This window comes from Pelobates fuscus, chromosome 12, assembly GCF_036172605.1.
Source record: "Pelobates fuscus isolate aPelFus1 chromosome 12, aPelFus1.pri, whole genome shotgun sequence".
Lineage (NCBI taxonomy): Eukaryota > Metazoa > Chordata > Amphibia > Anura > Pelobatidae > Pelobates > Pelobates fuscus.
In genome coordinates, this window is record NC_086328.1 from 79,721,835 (window position 1) to 79,738,016 (window position 16,182).

A 16,182-nucleotide genomic window follows, 5' to 3' on the forward strand; every position below is an offset into this window, starting at 1 on the left:
AAAATCAAAACCTGAATTGCATTTTCTTTTCGGCTAAACGTTCCAAGCTGTGGAAGGAGCTATGTTGGACTCTTTTCTAAAACATCAGCCTTGAAACAATTTTAATAAAGCTTCTGTAGCCAAAGAAATGAAATTCTCATGAGAAGTCACTAAAACTACGAATGTGAGGTCAAGGAAACTTCCCGAAACGCTAGAATTTAAGTAGGATACGCCATATACACTATTAAAAACCCACTTAGAGAAGTTGGCAACGCTATGCTATTTTCTTTGGGAATAAGGAAATCTAATTGCGACTCTGTCCTCAGAAGGAAACCAGACACAGGATTTTTAAGACAAGAGAGGATTTGGAGCTTAAAGATTTTTCTTTGGATTGATACACTAATGTTGACATTGTTGTGTGATAATTACTAAATTGTAAAATTTTCACTTATTTAAAGAAGCTGTGACTAAAGTCGAGTTTGTGAATATTTTGAAAACATCACTTTTTGCCTACATATTTTTCTCGATACAATTCATCTTCTGGTGAATAAATTCTTCATTGGAACTATGTAAACAAAGTCACTCATGCCGACTCTTCTAAATTAAAATTAATTGCACCTGGAGATGCCGGGGATTGAACCCGGGGCCTCATACATGCAAAGCACGCGCTCTACCACTGAGCTACATCCCCACTACATTGCTGCAGCATTACAGAACACGACACACAAATAGAACCTCGGCTCATTCGAAAAAATAGCCTTGTCTATTTTTTTTTAATAAAGTTCGTCTGAGGACTGTAGATTGCAAAATAGTTAAAAGCCTCAGATGTATATTAACAGAGGTAATAGTTGGACACATTTAACCACATCCAATGATTGTTTAGGACTCCTAGCCTACGTATGGTAACTTAGTGTCAATTGTTATATCAGATGGCTTAAATGCCCTTCCATTTATGACTTTATTGGTCAAAATATGAAGTTCTTCACTAAGTATATCATCTTCTTATCCAAAAATTATCCTCTTTTACTCGGGGAATGAGGACCTATAATCGATTTACTGACACCTCATGGACACCAGGCACCAGATTTTCTGAGACAGCAGTGAACAGGATCTTAGCAGATGTTTAATTAAGTTTGCTCACTCAACTCTAAATTGTTCAAAATCAAAACCTGAATTGCATTTTCTTTTCGGCTAAACGTTCCAAGCTGTGGAAGGAGCTATGTTGGACTCTTTTCTAAAACATCAGCCTTGAAACAATTTTAATAAAGCTTCTGTAGCCAAAGAAATGAAATTCTCATGAGAAGTCACTAAAACTACGAATGTGAGGTCAAGGAAACTTCCCGAAACGCTAGAATTTAAGTAGGATACGCCATATACACTATTAAAAACCCACTTAGAGAAGTTGGCAACGCTATGCTATTTTCTTTGGGAATAAGGAAATCTAATTGCGACTCTGTCCTCAGAAGGAAACCAGACACAGGATTTTTAAGACAAGAGAGGATTTGGAGCTTAAAGATTTTTCTTTGGATTGATACACTAATGTTGACATTGTTGTGTGATAATTACTAAATTGTAAAATTTTGACTTATTTAAAGAAGCTGTGACTAAAGTCGAGTTTGTGAATATTTTGAAAACATCACTTTTTGCCTACATATTTTTCTCGATACAATTCATCTTCTGGTGAATAAATTCTTCATTGGAACTATGTAAACAAAGTCACTCATGCCGACTCTTCTAAATTAAAATTAATTGCACCTGGAGATGCCGGGGATTGAACCCGGGGCCTCATACATGCAAAGCACGCGCTCTACCACTGAGCTACATCCCCACTACATTGCTGCAGCATTACAGAACACGACACACAAATAGAACCTCGGCTCATTCGAAAAAATAGCCTTGTCTATTTTTTTTTAATAAAGTTCGTTTGAGGACTGTAGATTGCAAAATAGTTAAAAGCCTCAGATGTATATTAACAGAGGTAATAGTTGGACACATTTAACCACATCCAATGATTGTTTAGGACTCCTAGCCTACGTATGGTAACTTAGTGTCAATTGTTATATCAGATGGCTTAAATGCCCTTCCATTTATGACTTTATTGGTCAAAATATGAAGTTCTTCACTAAGTATATCATCTTCTTATCCAAAAATTATCCTCTTTTACTCGGGGAATGAGGACCTATAATCGATTTACTGACACCTCATGGACACCAGGCACCAGATTTTCTGAGACAGCAGTGAACAGGATCTTAGCAGATGTTTAATTAAGTTTTCTCACTCAACTCTAAATTGTTCAAAATCAAAACCTGAATTGCATTTTCTTTTCGGCTAAACGTTCCAAGCTGTGGAAGGAGCTATGTTGGACTCTTTTCTAAAACATCAGCCTTGAAACAATTTTAATAAAGCTTCTGTAGCCAAAGAAATGAAATTCTCATGAGAAGTCACTAAAACTACGAATGTGAGGTCAAGGAAACTTCCCGAAACTCTAGAATTTAAGTAGGATACGCCATATACACTATTAAAAACCCACTTAGAGAAGTTGGCAACGCTATGCTATTTTCTTTGGGAATAAGGAAATCTAATGCAGACTCTGTCCTCAGAAGGAAACCAGACACAGGATTTTTAAGACAAGAGAGGATTTGGAGCTTAAAGATTTTTCTTTGGATTGATACACTAATGTTGACATTGTTGTGTGATAATTACTAAATTGTAAAATTTTGACTTTATTGGTCAAAATATGAAGTTCTTCACTAAGTATATCATCTTCTTATCCAAAAATTATCCTCTTTTACACGGGGAATGAGGACCTATAATCGATTTACTGACACCTCATGGACACCAGGCACCAGATTTTCTGAGACAGCAGTGAACAGGATCTTAGCAGATGTTTAATTAAGTTTGCTCACTCAACTCTAAATTGTTCAAAATCAAAACCTGAATTGCATTTTCTTTTCGGCTAAACGTTCCAAGCTGTGGAAGGAGCTATGTTGGACTCTTTTCTAAAACATCAGCCTTGAAACAATTTTAATAAAGCTTCTGTAGCCAAAGAAATGAAATTCTCATGAGAAGTCACTAAAACTACGAATGTGAGGTCAAGGAAACTTCCCGAAACTCTAGAATTTAAGTAGGATACGCCATATACACTATTAAAACCCCACTTAGAGAAGTTGGCAACGCTATGCTATTTTCTTTGGGAATAAGGAAATCTAATGCAGACTCTGTCCTCAGAAGGAAACCAGACACAGGATTTTTAAGACAAGAGAGGATTTGGAGCTTAAAGATTTTTCTTTGGATTGATACACTAATGTTGACATTGTTGTGTGATAATTACTAAATTGTAAAATTTTGACTTATTTAAAGAAGCTGTGAGTAAAGCCGAGTTTGTGAATATTTTGAAAACATCACTTTTTGCCTACATATTTTTCTCGATACAATTCATCTTCTGGTGAATAAATTCTTCATTGGAACTATGTAAACAAAGTGACTCATGCCGACTCTTCTAAATTAAAATTAATTGCACCTGGAGATGCCGGGGATTGAACCCGGGGCCTCATACATGCAAAGCATGCGCTCTACCACTGAGCTACATCCCCATTACATTGCTGCAGCATTACAGAACACGACACACAAATAGAACCTCGGCTCATTCGAAAAAATAGCCTTGTCTATTTTTTTTTAATAAAGTTCGTCTGAGGACTGTAGATTGTAAAATAGTTAAAAGCCTCAGATGTATATTAACAGAGGTAATAATTGGACACATTTAACCACATCCAATGATTGTTTAGGACTCCTAGCCTACGTATGGTAACTTAGTGTCAATTGTTATATCAGATGGCTTAAATGCCCTTCCATTTATGACTTTATTGGTCAAAATATGAAGTTCTTCACTAAGTATATCATCTTCTTATCCAAAAATTATCCTCTTTTACTCGGGGAATGAGGACCTATAATCGATTTACTGACACCTCATGGACACCAGGCACCAGATTTTCTGAGACAGCAGTGAACAGGATCTTAGCAGATGTTTAATTAAGTTTGCTCACTCAACTCTAAATTGTTCAAAATCAAAACCTGAATTGCATTTTCTTTTCGGCTAAACGTTCCAAGCTGTGGAAGGAGCTATGTTGGACTCTTTTCTAAAACATCAGCCTTGAAACAATTTGAATAAAGCTTCTGTAGCCAAAGAAATGAAATTCTCATGAGAAGTCACTAAAACTACGAATGTGAGGTCAAGGAAACTTCCCGGAAACTCTAGAATTTAAGTAGGATACGCCATATACACTATTAAAAACCCACTTAGAGAAGTTGGCAACGCTATGCTATTTTCTTTGGGAATAAGGAAATCTAATGCAGACTCTGTCCTCAGAAGGAAACCAGACACAGGATTTTTAAGACGAGAGGATTTGGAGCTTAAAGATTTTTCTTTGGATTGATACACTAATGTTGACATTGTTGTGTGATAATTACTAAATTGTAAAATTTTGACTTATTTAAAGAAGCTGTGACTAAAGCCGAGTTTGTGAATATTTTGAAAACATCTCTTTTTGCCTACATATTTTTCTCGATACAATTCATCTTCTGGTGAATAAATTCTTCATTGGAACTATGTAAACAAAGTCACTCATGCCGACTCTTCTAAATTAAAATTAACTGCACCTGGAGATGCCGGGGATTGAACCCAGGGCCTCATACATGCAAAGCATGCGCTCTACCACTGAGCTACATCCCCATTACATTGCTGCAGCATTACAGAACACGACACACAAATAGAACCTCGGCTCATTCGAAAAAATAGCCTTGTCTATTTTTTTTTAATAAAGTTCGTCTGAGGACTGTAGATTGCAAAATAGTTAAAAGCCTCAGATGTATATTAACAGAGGTAATAGTTGGACACATTTAACCACATCCAATGATTGTTTAGGACTCCTAGCCTACGTATGGTAACTTAGTGTCAATTGTTATATCAGATGGCTTAAATGCCCTTCCATTTATGACTTTATTGGTCAAAATATGAAGTTCTTCACTAAGTATATCATCTTCTTATCCAAAAATTATCCTCTTTTACTCGGGGAATGAGGACCTATAATCGATTTACTGACACCTCATGGACACCAGGCACCAGATTTTCTGAGACAGCAGTGAACAGGATCTTAGCAGATGTTTAATTAAGTTTGCTCACTCAACTCTAAATTGTTCAAAATCAAAACCTGAATTGCATTTTCTTTTCGGCTAAACGTTCCAAGCTGTGGAAGGAGCTATGTTGGACTCTTTTCTAAAACATCAGCCTTGAAACAATTTTAATAAAGCTTCTGTAGCCAAATAAATGAAATTCTCATGAGAAGTCACTAAAACTACGAATGTGAGGTCAAGGAAACTTCCCGAAACTCTAGAATTTAAGTAGGATACGCCATATACACTATTAAAAATCCACTTAGAGAAGTTGGCAACGCTATGCTATTTTCTTTGGGAATAAGGAAATCTAATGAAGACTCTGTCCTCAGAAGGAAACCAGACACAGGATTTTTAAAGATTTTTCTTTGGATTGATACACTAATGTTGACATTGTTGTGTGATAATTACTAAATTGTAAAATTTTGACTTATTTAAAGAAGCTGTGACTAAAGCCGAGTTTGTGAATATTTTGAAAACATCACTTTTTGCCTACATATTTTTCTCGATACAATTCATCTTCTGGTGAATAAATTCTTCATTGGAACTATGTAAACAAAGTCACTCATGCCGACTCTTCTAAATTAATATTAACTGCACCTGGAGATGCCGGGGATTGAACCCGGGGCCTCATACATGCAAAGCATGCGCTCTACCACTGAGCTACATCCCCATTACATTGCTGCAGTTGTAAAGAACACGACACACAAATAGAACCTCGGCTAATTCGAAAAAATAACCTTGTCTATTTTTTTTTTAATAAAGTTCGTCTGAGGACTGTAGATTGCAAAATAGTTAAAAGCCTCAGATGTATATTAACAGAGGTAATAGTTGGACACATTTAACCACATCCAATGATTGTTTAGGACTCCTAGCCTACGTATGGTAACTTAGTGTTATTGTTATATCAGATGGCTTAAATGCCCTTCCATTTATGACTTTATTGGTCAAAATATGAAGTTCTTCACTAAGTATATCATCTTCTTATCCAAAAATTATCCTCTTTTACTCGGGGAATGAGGACCTATAATCGATTTACTGACACCTCATGGACACCAGGCACCAGATTTTCTGAGACAGCAGTGAACAGGATCTTAGCAGATGTTTAATTAAGTTTGCTCAATCAACTCTAAATTGTTCAAAATCAAAACCTGAATTGCATTTTCTTTTCGGCTAAACGTTCCAAGCTGTGGAAGGAGCTATGTTGGACTCTTTTCTAAAACATCAGCCTTGAAACAATTTTAATAAAGCTTCTGTAGCCAAAGAAATGAAATTCTCATGAGAAGTCACTAAAACTACGAATGTGAGGTCAAGGAAACTTCCCGAAACTCTAGAATTTAAGTAGGATATGCCATATACACTATTAAAAACCCACTTAGAGAAGTTGGCAACGCTATGCTATTTTCTTTGGGAATAAGGAAATCTAATGCAGACTCTGTCCTCAGAAGGAAACCAGACACAGGATTTTTAAGACAAGAGAGGATTTGGAGCTTAAAGATTTTTCTTTGGATTGATACACTAATGTTGACATTGTTGTGTGATAATTACTAAATTGTAAAATTTTGACTTATTTAAAGAAGCTGTGACTAAAGTCGAGTTTGTGAATATTTTGAAAACATCACTTTTTGCCTACATATTTTTCTCGATACAATTCATCTTCTGGTGAATAAATTCTTCATTGGAACTATGTAAACAAAGTCACTCATGCCGACTCTTCTAAATTAATATTAACTGCACCTGGAGATGCCGGGGATTGAACCCGGGGCCTCATACATGCAAAGCATGCGCTCTACCACTGAGCTACATCCCCATTACATTGCTGCAGCATTACAGAACACGACACACAAATAGAACCTCGGCTCATTCGAAAAAATAGCCTTGTCTATTTTTTTTTAATAAAGTTCGTCTGAGGACTGTAGATTGTAAAATAGTTAAAAGCCTCAGATGTATATTAACAGAGGTAATAATTGGACACATTTAACCACATCCAATGATTGTTTAGGACTCCTAGCCTACGTATGGTAACTTAGTGTCAATTGTTATATCAGATGGCTTAAATGCCCTTCCATTTATGACTTTATTGGTCAAAATATGAAGTTCTTCACTAAGTATATCATCTTCTTATCCAAAAATTATCCTCTTTTACTCGGGGAATGAGGACCTATAATCGATTTACTGACACCTCATGGACACCAGGCACCAGATTTTCTGAGACAGCAGTGAACAGGATCTTAGCAGATGTTTAATTAAGTTTGCTCACTCAACTCTAAATTGTTCAAAATCAAAACCTGAATTGCATTTTCTTTTCGGCTAAACGTTCCAAGCTGTGGAAGGAGCTATGTTGGACTCTTTTCTAAAACATCAGCCTTGAAACAATTTGAATAAAGCTTCTGTAGCCAAAGAAATGAAATTCTCATGAGAAGTCACTAAAACTACGAATGTGAGGTCAAGGAAACTTCCCGGAAACTCTAGAATTTAAGTAGGATACGCCATATACACTATTAAAAACCCACTTAGAGAAGTTGGCAACGCTATGCTATTTTCTTTGGGAATAAGGAAATCTAATGCAGACTCTGTCCTCAGAAGGAAACCAGACACAGGATTTTTAAGACGAGAGGATTTGGAGCTTAAAGATTTTTCTTTGGATTGATACACTAATGTTGACATTGTTGTGTGATAATTACTAAATTGTAAAATTTTGACTTATTTAAAGAAGCTGTGACTAAAGCCGAGTTTGTGAATATTTTGAAAACATCTCTTTTTGCCTACATATTTTTCTCGATACAATTCATCTTCTGGTGAATAAATTCTTCATTGGAACTATGTAAACAAAGTCACTCATGCCGACTCTTCTAAATTAATATTAACTGCACCTGGAGATGCCGGGGATTGAACCCGGGGCCTCATACATGCAAAGCATGCGCTCTACCACTGAGCTACATCCCCATTACATTGCTGCAGCATTACAGAACACGACACACAAATAGAACCTCGGCTCATTCGAAAAAATAGCCTTGTCTATTTTTTTTTAATAAAGTTCGTCTGAGGACTGTAGATTGTAAAATAGTTAAAAGCCTCAGATGTATATTAACAGAGGTAATAATTGGACACATTTAACCACATCCAATGATTGTTTAGGACTCCTAGCCTACGTATGGTAACTTAGTGTCAATTGTTATATCAGATGGCTTAAATGCCCTTCCATTTATGACTTTATTGGTCAAAATATGAAGTTCTTCACTAAGTATATCATCTTCTTATCCAAAAATTATCCTCTTTTACTCGGGGAATGAGGACCTATAATCGATTTACTGACACCTCATGGACACCAGGCACCAGATTTTCTGAGACAGCAGTGAACAGGATCTTAGCAGATGTTTAATTAAGTTTGCTCACTCAACTCTAAATTGTTCAAAATCAAAACCTGAATTGCATTTTCTTTTCGGCTAAACGTTCCAAGCTGTGGAAGGAGCTATGTTGGACTCTTTTCTAAAACATCAGCCTTGAAACAATTTGAATAAAGCTTCTGTAGCCAAAGAAATGAAATTCTCATGAGAAGTCACTAAAACTACGAATGTGAGGTCAAGGAAACTTCCCGGAAACTCTAGAATTTAAGTAGGATACGCCATATACACTATTAAAAACCCACTTAGAGAAGTTGGCAACGCTATGCTATTTTCTTTGGGAATAAGGAAATCTAATGCAGACTCTGTCCTCAGAAGGAAACCAGACACAGGATTTTTAAGACGAGAGGATTTGGAGCTTAAAGATTTTTCTTTGGATTGATACACTAATGTTGACATTGTTGTGTGATAATTACTAAATTGTAAAATTTTGACTTATTTAAAGAAGCTGTGACTAAAGACGAGTTTGTGAATATTTTGAAAACATCTCTTTTTGCCTACATATTTTTCTCGATACAATTCATCTTCTGGTGAATAAATTCTTCATTGGAACTATGTAAACAAAGTCACTCATGCCGACTCTTCTAAATTAAAATTAACTGCACCTGGAGATGCCGGGGATTGAACCCGGGGCCTCATACATGCAAAGCATGCGCTCTACCACTGAGCTACATCCCCATTACATTGCTGCAGCATTACAGAACACGACACACAAATAGAACCTCGGCTCATTCGAAAAAATAGCCTTGTCTATTTTTTTTTAATAAAGTTCGTCTGAGGACTGTAGATTGCAAAATAGTTAAAAGCCTCAGATGTATATTAACAGAGGTAATAGTTGGACACATTTAACCACATCCAATGATTGTTTAGGACTCCTAGCCTACGTATGGTAACTTAGTGTCAATTGTTATATCAGATGGCTTAAATGCCCTTCCATTTATGACTTTATTGGTCAAAATATGAAGTTCTTCACTAAGTATATCATCTTCTTATCCAAAAATTATCCTCTTTTACTCGGGGAATGAGGACCTATAATCGATTTACTGACACCTCATGGACACCAGGCACCAGATTTTCTGAGACAGCAGTGAACAGGATCTTAGCAGATGTTTAATTAAGTTTGCTCACTCAACTCTAAATTGTTCAAAATCAAAACCTGAATTGCATTTTCTTTTCGGCTAAACGTTCCAAGCTGTGGAAGGAGCTATGTTGGACTCTTTTCTAAAACATCAGCCTTGAAACAATTTTAATAAAGCTTCTGTAGCCAAATAAATGAAATTCTCATGAGAAGTCACTAAAACTACGAATGTGAGGTCAAGGAAACTTCCCGAAACTCTAGAATTTAAGTAGGATACGCCATATACACTATTAAAAATCCACTTAGAGAAGTTGGCAACGCTATGCTATTTTCTTTGGGAATAAGGAAATCTAATGAAGACTCTGTCCTCAGAAGGAAACCAGACACAGGATTTTTAAAGATTTTTCTTTGGATTGATACACTAATGTTGACATTGTTGTGTGATAATTACTAAATTGTAAAATTTTGACTTATTTAAAGAAGCTGTGACTAAAGCCGAGTTTGTGAATATTTTGAAAACATCACTTTTTGCCTACACATTTTTCTCGATACAATTCATTTTCTGGTGAATAAATTCTTCATTGGAACTATGTAAACAAAGTCACTCATGCCGACTCTTCTAAATTAAAATTAACTGCACCTGGAGATGCCGGGGATTGAACCCGGGTCCTCATACATGCAAAGCATGCGCTCTACCACTGAGCTACATCCCCATTACATTGCTGCAGTTGTAAAGAACACGACACACAAATAGAACCTCGGCTAATTCGAAAAAATAACCTTGTCTATTTTTTTTTTAATAAAGTTCGTCTGAGGACTGTAGATTGCAAAATAGTTAAAAGCCTCAGATGTATATTAACAGAGGTAATAGTTGGACACATTTAACCACATCCAATGATTGTTTAGGACTCCTAGCCTACGTATGGTAACTTAGTGTTATTGTTATATCAGATGGCTTAAATGCCCTTCCATTTATGACTTTATTGGTCAAAATATGAAGTTCTTCACTAAGTATATCATCTTCTTATCCAAAAATTATCCTCTTTTACTTGGGGAATGAGGACCTATAATCGATTTACTGACACCTCATGGACACCAGGCACCAGATTTTCTGAGACAGCAGTGAACAGGATCTTAGCAGATGTTAAATTAAGTTTGCTCACTCAACTCTAAATTGTTCAAAATCAAAACCTGAATTGCATTTTCTTTTCGGCTAAACGTTCCAAACTGTGGAAGCAGCTATGTTGGACTCTTTTCTAAAACATCAGCCTTGAAACAATTTTAATAAATCTTCTGTAGCCAAAGAAATGAAATTCTCATGAGAAGTCACTAAAACTACGAATGTGAGGTCAAGGAAACTTCCCGAAACTCTAGAATTTAAGTAGGATACGCCATATACACTATTAAAAACCCACTTAGAGAAGTTGGCAACGCTATGCTATTTTCTTTGGGAATAAGGAAATCTAATGCAGACTCTGTCCTCAGAAGGAAACCAGACACAGGATTTTTAAGACAAGAGAGGATTTGGAGCTTAAAGATTTTTCTTTGGATTGATACACTAATGTTGACATTGTTGTGTGATAATAACTAAATTGTACAATTTTGACTTATTTAAAGAAGCTGTGACTAAAGCCGAGTTTGTGAATATTTTGAAAACATCACTTTTTGCCTACATATTTTTCTCGATACAATTCATCTTCTGGTGAATAAATTCTTCATTGGAACTATGTAAACAAAGTCACTCATGCCGACTCTTCTAAATTAATATTAACTGCACCTGGAGATGCCGGGGATTGAACCCGGGGCCTCATACATGCAAAGCATGCGCTCTACCACTGAGCTACATCCCCATTACATTGCTGCAGTTGTAAAGAACACGACACACAAATAGAACCTCGGCTAATTCGAAAAAATAACCTTGTCTATTTTTTTTTTAATAAAGTTCGTCTGAGGACTGTAGATTGCAAAATAGTTAAAAGCCTCAGATGTATATTAACAGAGGTAATAGTTGGACACATTTAACCACATCCAATGATTGTTTAGGACTCCTAGCCTACGTATGGTAACTTAGTGTTATTGTTATATCAGATGGCTTAAATGCCCTTCCATTTATGACTTTATTGGTCAAAATATGAAGTTCTTCACTAAGTATATCATCTTCTTATCCAAAAATTATCCTCTTTTACTCGGGGAATGAGGACCTATAATCGATTTACTGACACCTCATGGACACCAGGCACCAGATTTTCTGAGACAGCAGTGAACAGGATCTTAGCAGATGTTTAATTAAGTTTGCTCAATCAACTCTAAATTGTTCAAAATCAAAACCTGAATTGCATTTTCTTTTCGGCTAAACGTTCCAAGCTGTGGAAGGAGCTATGTTGGACTCTTTTCTAAAACATCAGCCTTGAAACAATTTTAATAAAGCTTCTGTAGCCAAAGAAATGAAATTCTCATGAGAAGTCACTAAAACTACGAATGTGAGGTCAAGGAAACTTCCCGAAACTCTAGAATTTAAGTAGGATATGCCATATACACTATTAAAAACCCACTTAGAGAAGTTGGCAACGCTATGCTATTTTCTTTGGGAATAAGGAAATCTAATGCAGACTCTGTCCTCAGAAGGAAACCAGACACAGGATTTTTAAGACAAGAGAGGATTTGGAGCTTAAAGATTTTTCTTTGGATTGATACACTAATGTTGACATTGTTGTGTGATAATTACTAAATTGTAAAATTTTGACTTATTTAAAGAAGCTGTGACTAAAGCCGAGTTTGTGAATATTTTGAAAACATCACTTTTTGCCTACATATTTTTCTCGATACAATTCATCTTCTGGTGAATAAATTCTTCATTGGAACTATGTAAACAAAGTCACTCATGCCGACTCTTCTAAATTAAAATTAACTGCACCTGGAGATGCCGGGGCCTCATACATGCGAAGCATGCGCTCTACCACAGAGCTACATCCCCATTACATTGCTGCAGTTGTAAAGAACACGACACACAAATAGAACCTCGGCTAATTCGAAAAAATAACCTTGTCTATTTTTTTTTTAATAAAGTTCGTCTGAGGACTGTAGATTGCAAAATAGTTAAAAGCCTCAGATGTATATTAACAGAGGTAATAGTTGGACACATTTAACCACATCCAATGATTGTTTAGGACTCCTAGCCTACGTATGGTAACTTAGTGTTATTGTTATATCAGATGGCTTAAATGCCCTTCCATTTATGACTTTATTGGTCAAAATATGAAGTTCTTCACTAAGTATATCATCTTCTTATCCAAAAATTATCCTCTTTTACTCAAGGAATGAGGACCTATAATCGATTTACTGACACCTCATGGACACCAGGCACCAGATTTTCTGAGACAGCAGTGAACAGGATCTTAGCAGATGTTTAATTAAGTTTGCTCAATCAACTCTAAATTGTTCAAAATCAAAACCTGAATTGCATTTTCTTTTCGGCTAAACGTTCCAAGCTGTGGAAGGAGCTATGTTGGACTCTTTTCTAAAACATCAGCCTTGAAACAATTTTAATAAAGCTTCTGTAGCCAAAGAAATGAAATTCTCATGAGAAGTCACTAAAACTACGAATGTGAGGTCAAGGAAACTTCCCGAAACTCTAGAATTTAAGTAGGATATGCCATATACACTATTAAAAACCCACTTAGAGAAGTTGGCAACGCTATGCTATTTTCTTTGGGAATAAGGAAATCTAATGCAGACTCTGTCCTCAGAAGGAAACCAGACACAGGATTTTTAAGACAAGAGAGGATTTGGAGCTTAAAGATTTTTCTTTGGATTGATACACTAATGTTGACATTGTTGTGTGATAATTACTAAATTGTAAAATTTTGACTTATTTAAAGAAGCTGTGACTAAAGCCGAGTTTGTGAATATTTTGAAAACATCACTTTTTGCCTACATATTTTTCTCGATACAATTCATCTTCTGGTGAATAAATTCTTCATTGGAACTATGTAAACAAAGTCACTCATGCCGACTCTTCTAAATTAAAATTAACTGCACCTGGAGATGCCGGGGATTGAACCCGGGGCCTCATACATGCGAAGCATGCGCTCTACCACAGAGCTACATCCCCATTACATTGCTACAGATGTACAGAACACGACACACAAATAGAACCTCGGCTAATTCGAAAAAATAACCTTGTCTATTTTTTTTTTTAATAAAGTTCGTCTGAGGACTGTAGATTGCAAAATAGTTAAAAGCCTCAGATGTATATTAACAGAGGTAATAGTTGGACACATTTAACCACATCCAATGATTGTTTAGGACTCCTAGCCTACGTATGGTAACTTAGTGTCAATTGTTATATGAGATCGCTTAAATGCCCTTCCATTTATGACTTTATTGGTCAAAATATGAAGTTCTTCACTAAGTATATCATCTTCTTATCCAAAAATTATCCTCTTTTACTCGGGGAATGAGGACCTATAATCGATTTACTGACACCTCATGGACACCAGGCACCAGATTTTCGGAGACAGCAGTGAACAGGATCTTAGCAGATGTTTAATTAAGTTTTCTCACTCAACTCTAAATTGTTCAAAATCAAAACCTGAATTGCATTTTCTTTTCGGCTAAACGTTCCAAGCTGTGGAAGGAGCTATGTTGGACTCTTTTCTAAAACATCAGCCTTGAAACAATTTTAATAAAGCTTCTGTAGCCAAAGAAATGAAATTCTCATGAGAAGTCACTAAAACTACGAATGTGAGGTCAAGGAAACTTCCCGAAACTCTAGAATTTAAGTAGGATACGCCATATACACTATTAAAAATCCACTTAGAGAAGTTGGCAACGCTATGCTATTTTCTTTGGGAATAAGGAAATCTAATGAAGACTCTGTCCTCAGAAGGAAACCAGACACAGGATTTTTAAAGATTTTTCTTTGGATTGATACACTAATGTTGACATTGTTGTGTGATAATTACTAAATTGTAAAATTTTGACTTATTTAAAGAAGCTGTGACTAAAGCCGAGTTTGTGAATATTTTGAAAACATCACTTTTTGCCTACACATTTTTCTCGATACAATTCATTTTCTGGTGAATAAATTCTTCATTGGAACTATGTAAACAAAGTCACTCATGCCGACTCTTCTAAATTAAAATTAACTGCACCTGGAGATGCCGGGGATTGAACCCGGGGCCTCATACATGCAAAGCATGCGCTCTACCACTGAGCTACATCCCCATTACATTGCTGCAGTTGTAAAGAACACGACACACAAATAGAACCTCGGCTAATTCGAAAAAATAACCTTGTCTATTTTTTTTTTAATAAAGTTCGTCTGAGGACTGTAGATTGCAAAATAGTTAAAAGCCTCAGATGTATATTAACAGAGGTAATAGTTGGACACATTTAACCACATCCAATGATTGTTTAGGACTCCTAGCCTACGTATGGTAACTTAGTGTTATTGTTATATCAGATGGCTTAAATGCCCTTCCATTTATGACTTTATTGGTCAAAATATGAAGTTCTTCACTAAGTATATCATCTTCTTATCCAAAAATTATCCTCTTTTACTCGGGGAATGAGGACCTATAATCGATTTACTGACACCTCATGGACACCAGGCACCAGATTTTCTGAGACAGCAGTGAACAGGATCTTAGCAGATGTTAAATTAAGTTTGCTCACTCAACTCTAAATTGTTCAAAATCAAAACCTGAATTGCATTTTCTTTTCGGCTAAACGTTCCAAACTGTGGAAGCAGCTATGTTGGACTCTTTTCTAAAACATCAGCCTTGAAACAATTTTAATAAAGCTTCTGTAGCCAAAGAAATGAAATTCTCATGAGAAGTCACTAAAACTACGAATGTGAGGTCAAGGAAACTTCCCGAAACTCTAGAATTTAAGTAGGATACGCCATATACACTATTAAAAACCCACTTAGAGAAGTTGGCAACGCTATGCTATTTTCTTTGGGAATAAGGAAATCTAATGCAGACTCTGTCCTCAGAAGGAAACCAGACACAGGATTTTTAAGACAAGAGAGGATTTGGAGCTTAAAGATTTTTCTTTGGATTGATACACTAATGTTGACATTGTTGTGTGATAATAACTAAATTGTACAATTTTGACTTATTTAAAGAAGATGTGACTAAAGCCGAGTTTGTGAATATTTTGAAAACATCACTTTTTGCCTACATATTTTTCTCGATACAATTCATCTTCTGGTGAATAAATTCTTCATTGGAACTATGTAAACAAAGTCACTCATGCCGACTCTTCTAAATTAAAATTAATTGCACCTGGAAATGCCGGGGATTGAATCCGGGGCCTCATACATGCAAAGCATGCGCTCTACCACTGAGCTACATCCCCATTACATTGCTACAGATGTACAGAACACGACACACAAATAGAACCTCGGCTTATTCGAAAAAATAACCTTGTCTATTTTTTTTTTTAATAAAGTTCGTCTGAGGACTGTAGATTGCAAAATAGTTAAAAGCCTCAGATGTATATTAACAGAGGTAATAGTTGGACACATTTAACCACATCCAATGATTG

The 16,182-nt window shown here is 35.9% G+C and overlaps 12 non-coding genes across 12 annotated transcripts; all 12 read right to left on the reverse strand.

Moving 5' to 3' along the window:
* Positions 1 to 598: 598 nt before the first annotated feature.
* Positions 599 to 670, reverse strand: TRNAA-UGC (transfer RNA alanine (anticodon UGC)). Its single transcript has one exon. It is a non-coding gene; the product is annotated as a tRNA-Ala (tRNA).
* A 1,065-nt stretch (positions 671 to 1,735) lies between these two features.
* Positions 1,736 to 1,807, reverse strand: TRNAA-UGC (transfer RNA alanine (anticodon UGC)). The gene has a single exon. It is a non-coding gene; the product is annotated as a tRNA-Ala (tRNA).
* A 1,693-nt stretch (positions 1,808 to 3,500) lies between these two features.
* TRNAA-UGC (transfer RNA alanine (anticodon UGC)) lies at positions 3,501 to 3,572 on the reverse strand. The gene has a single exon. It is a non-coding gene; the product is annotated as a tRNA-Ala (tRNA).
* Positions 3,573 to 4,636: 1,064 nt separating this feature from the next.
* On the reverse strand, positions 4,637 to 4,708 carry TRNAA-UGC (transfer RNA alanine (anticodon UGC)). The gene has a single exon. It is a non-coding gene; the product is annotated as a tRNA-Ala (tRNA).
* A 1,041-nt stretch (positions 4,709 to 5,749) lies between these two features.
* On the reverse strand, positions 5,750 to 5,821 carry TRNAA-UGC (transfer RNA alanine (anticodon UGC)). The gene has a single exon. It is a non-coding gene; the product is annotated as a tRNA-Ala (tRNA).
* Positions 5,822 to 6,886: 1,065 nt separating this feature from the next.
* TRNAA-UGC (transfer RNA alanine (anticodon UGC)) lies at positions 6,887 to 6,958 on the reverse strand. The gene has a single exon. It is a non-coding gene; the product is annotated as a tRNA-Ala (tRNA).
* Positions 6,959 to 8,022: 1,064 nt separating this feature from the next.
* Positions 8,023 to 8,094, reverse strand: TRNAA-UGC (transfer RNA alanine (anticodon UGC)). Its single transcript has one exon. It is a non-coding gene; the product is annotated as a tRNA-Ala (tRNA).
* A 1,064-nt stretch (positions 8,095 to 9,158) lies between these two features.
* Positions 9,159 to 9,230, reverse strand: TRNAA-UGC (transfer RNA alanine (anticodon UGC)). The gene has a single exon. It is a non-coding gene; the product is annotated as a tRNA-Ala (tRNA).
* Positions 9,231 to 10,271: 1,041 nt separating this feature from the next.
* On the reverse strand, positions 10,272 to 10,343 carry TRNAA-UGC (transfer RNA alanine (anticodon UGC)). Its single transcript has one exon. It is a non-coding gene; the product is annotated as a tRNA-Ala (tRNA).
* Positions 10,344 to 11,408: 1,065 nt separating this feature from the next.
* On the reverse strand, positions 11,409 to 11,480 carry TRNAA-UGC (transfer RNA alanine (anticodon UGC)). Its single transcript has one exon. It is a non-coding gene; the product is annotated as a tRNA-Ala (tRNA).
* Positions 11,481 to 13,669: 2,189 nt separating this feature from the next.
* On the reverse strand, positions 13,670 to 13,741 carry TRNAA-CGC (transfer RNA alanine (anticodon CGC)). Its single transcript has one exon. It is a non-coding gene; the product is annotated as a tRNA-Ala (tRNA).
* Positions 13,742 to 14,784: 1,043 nt separating this feature from the next.
* TRNAA-UGC (transfer RNA alanine (anticodon UGC)) lies at positions 14,785 to 14,856 on the reverse strand. Its single transcript has one exon. It is a non-coding gene; the product is annotated as a tRNA-Ala (tRNA).
* Positions 14,857 to 16,182: the final 1,326 nt, after the last annotated feature.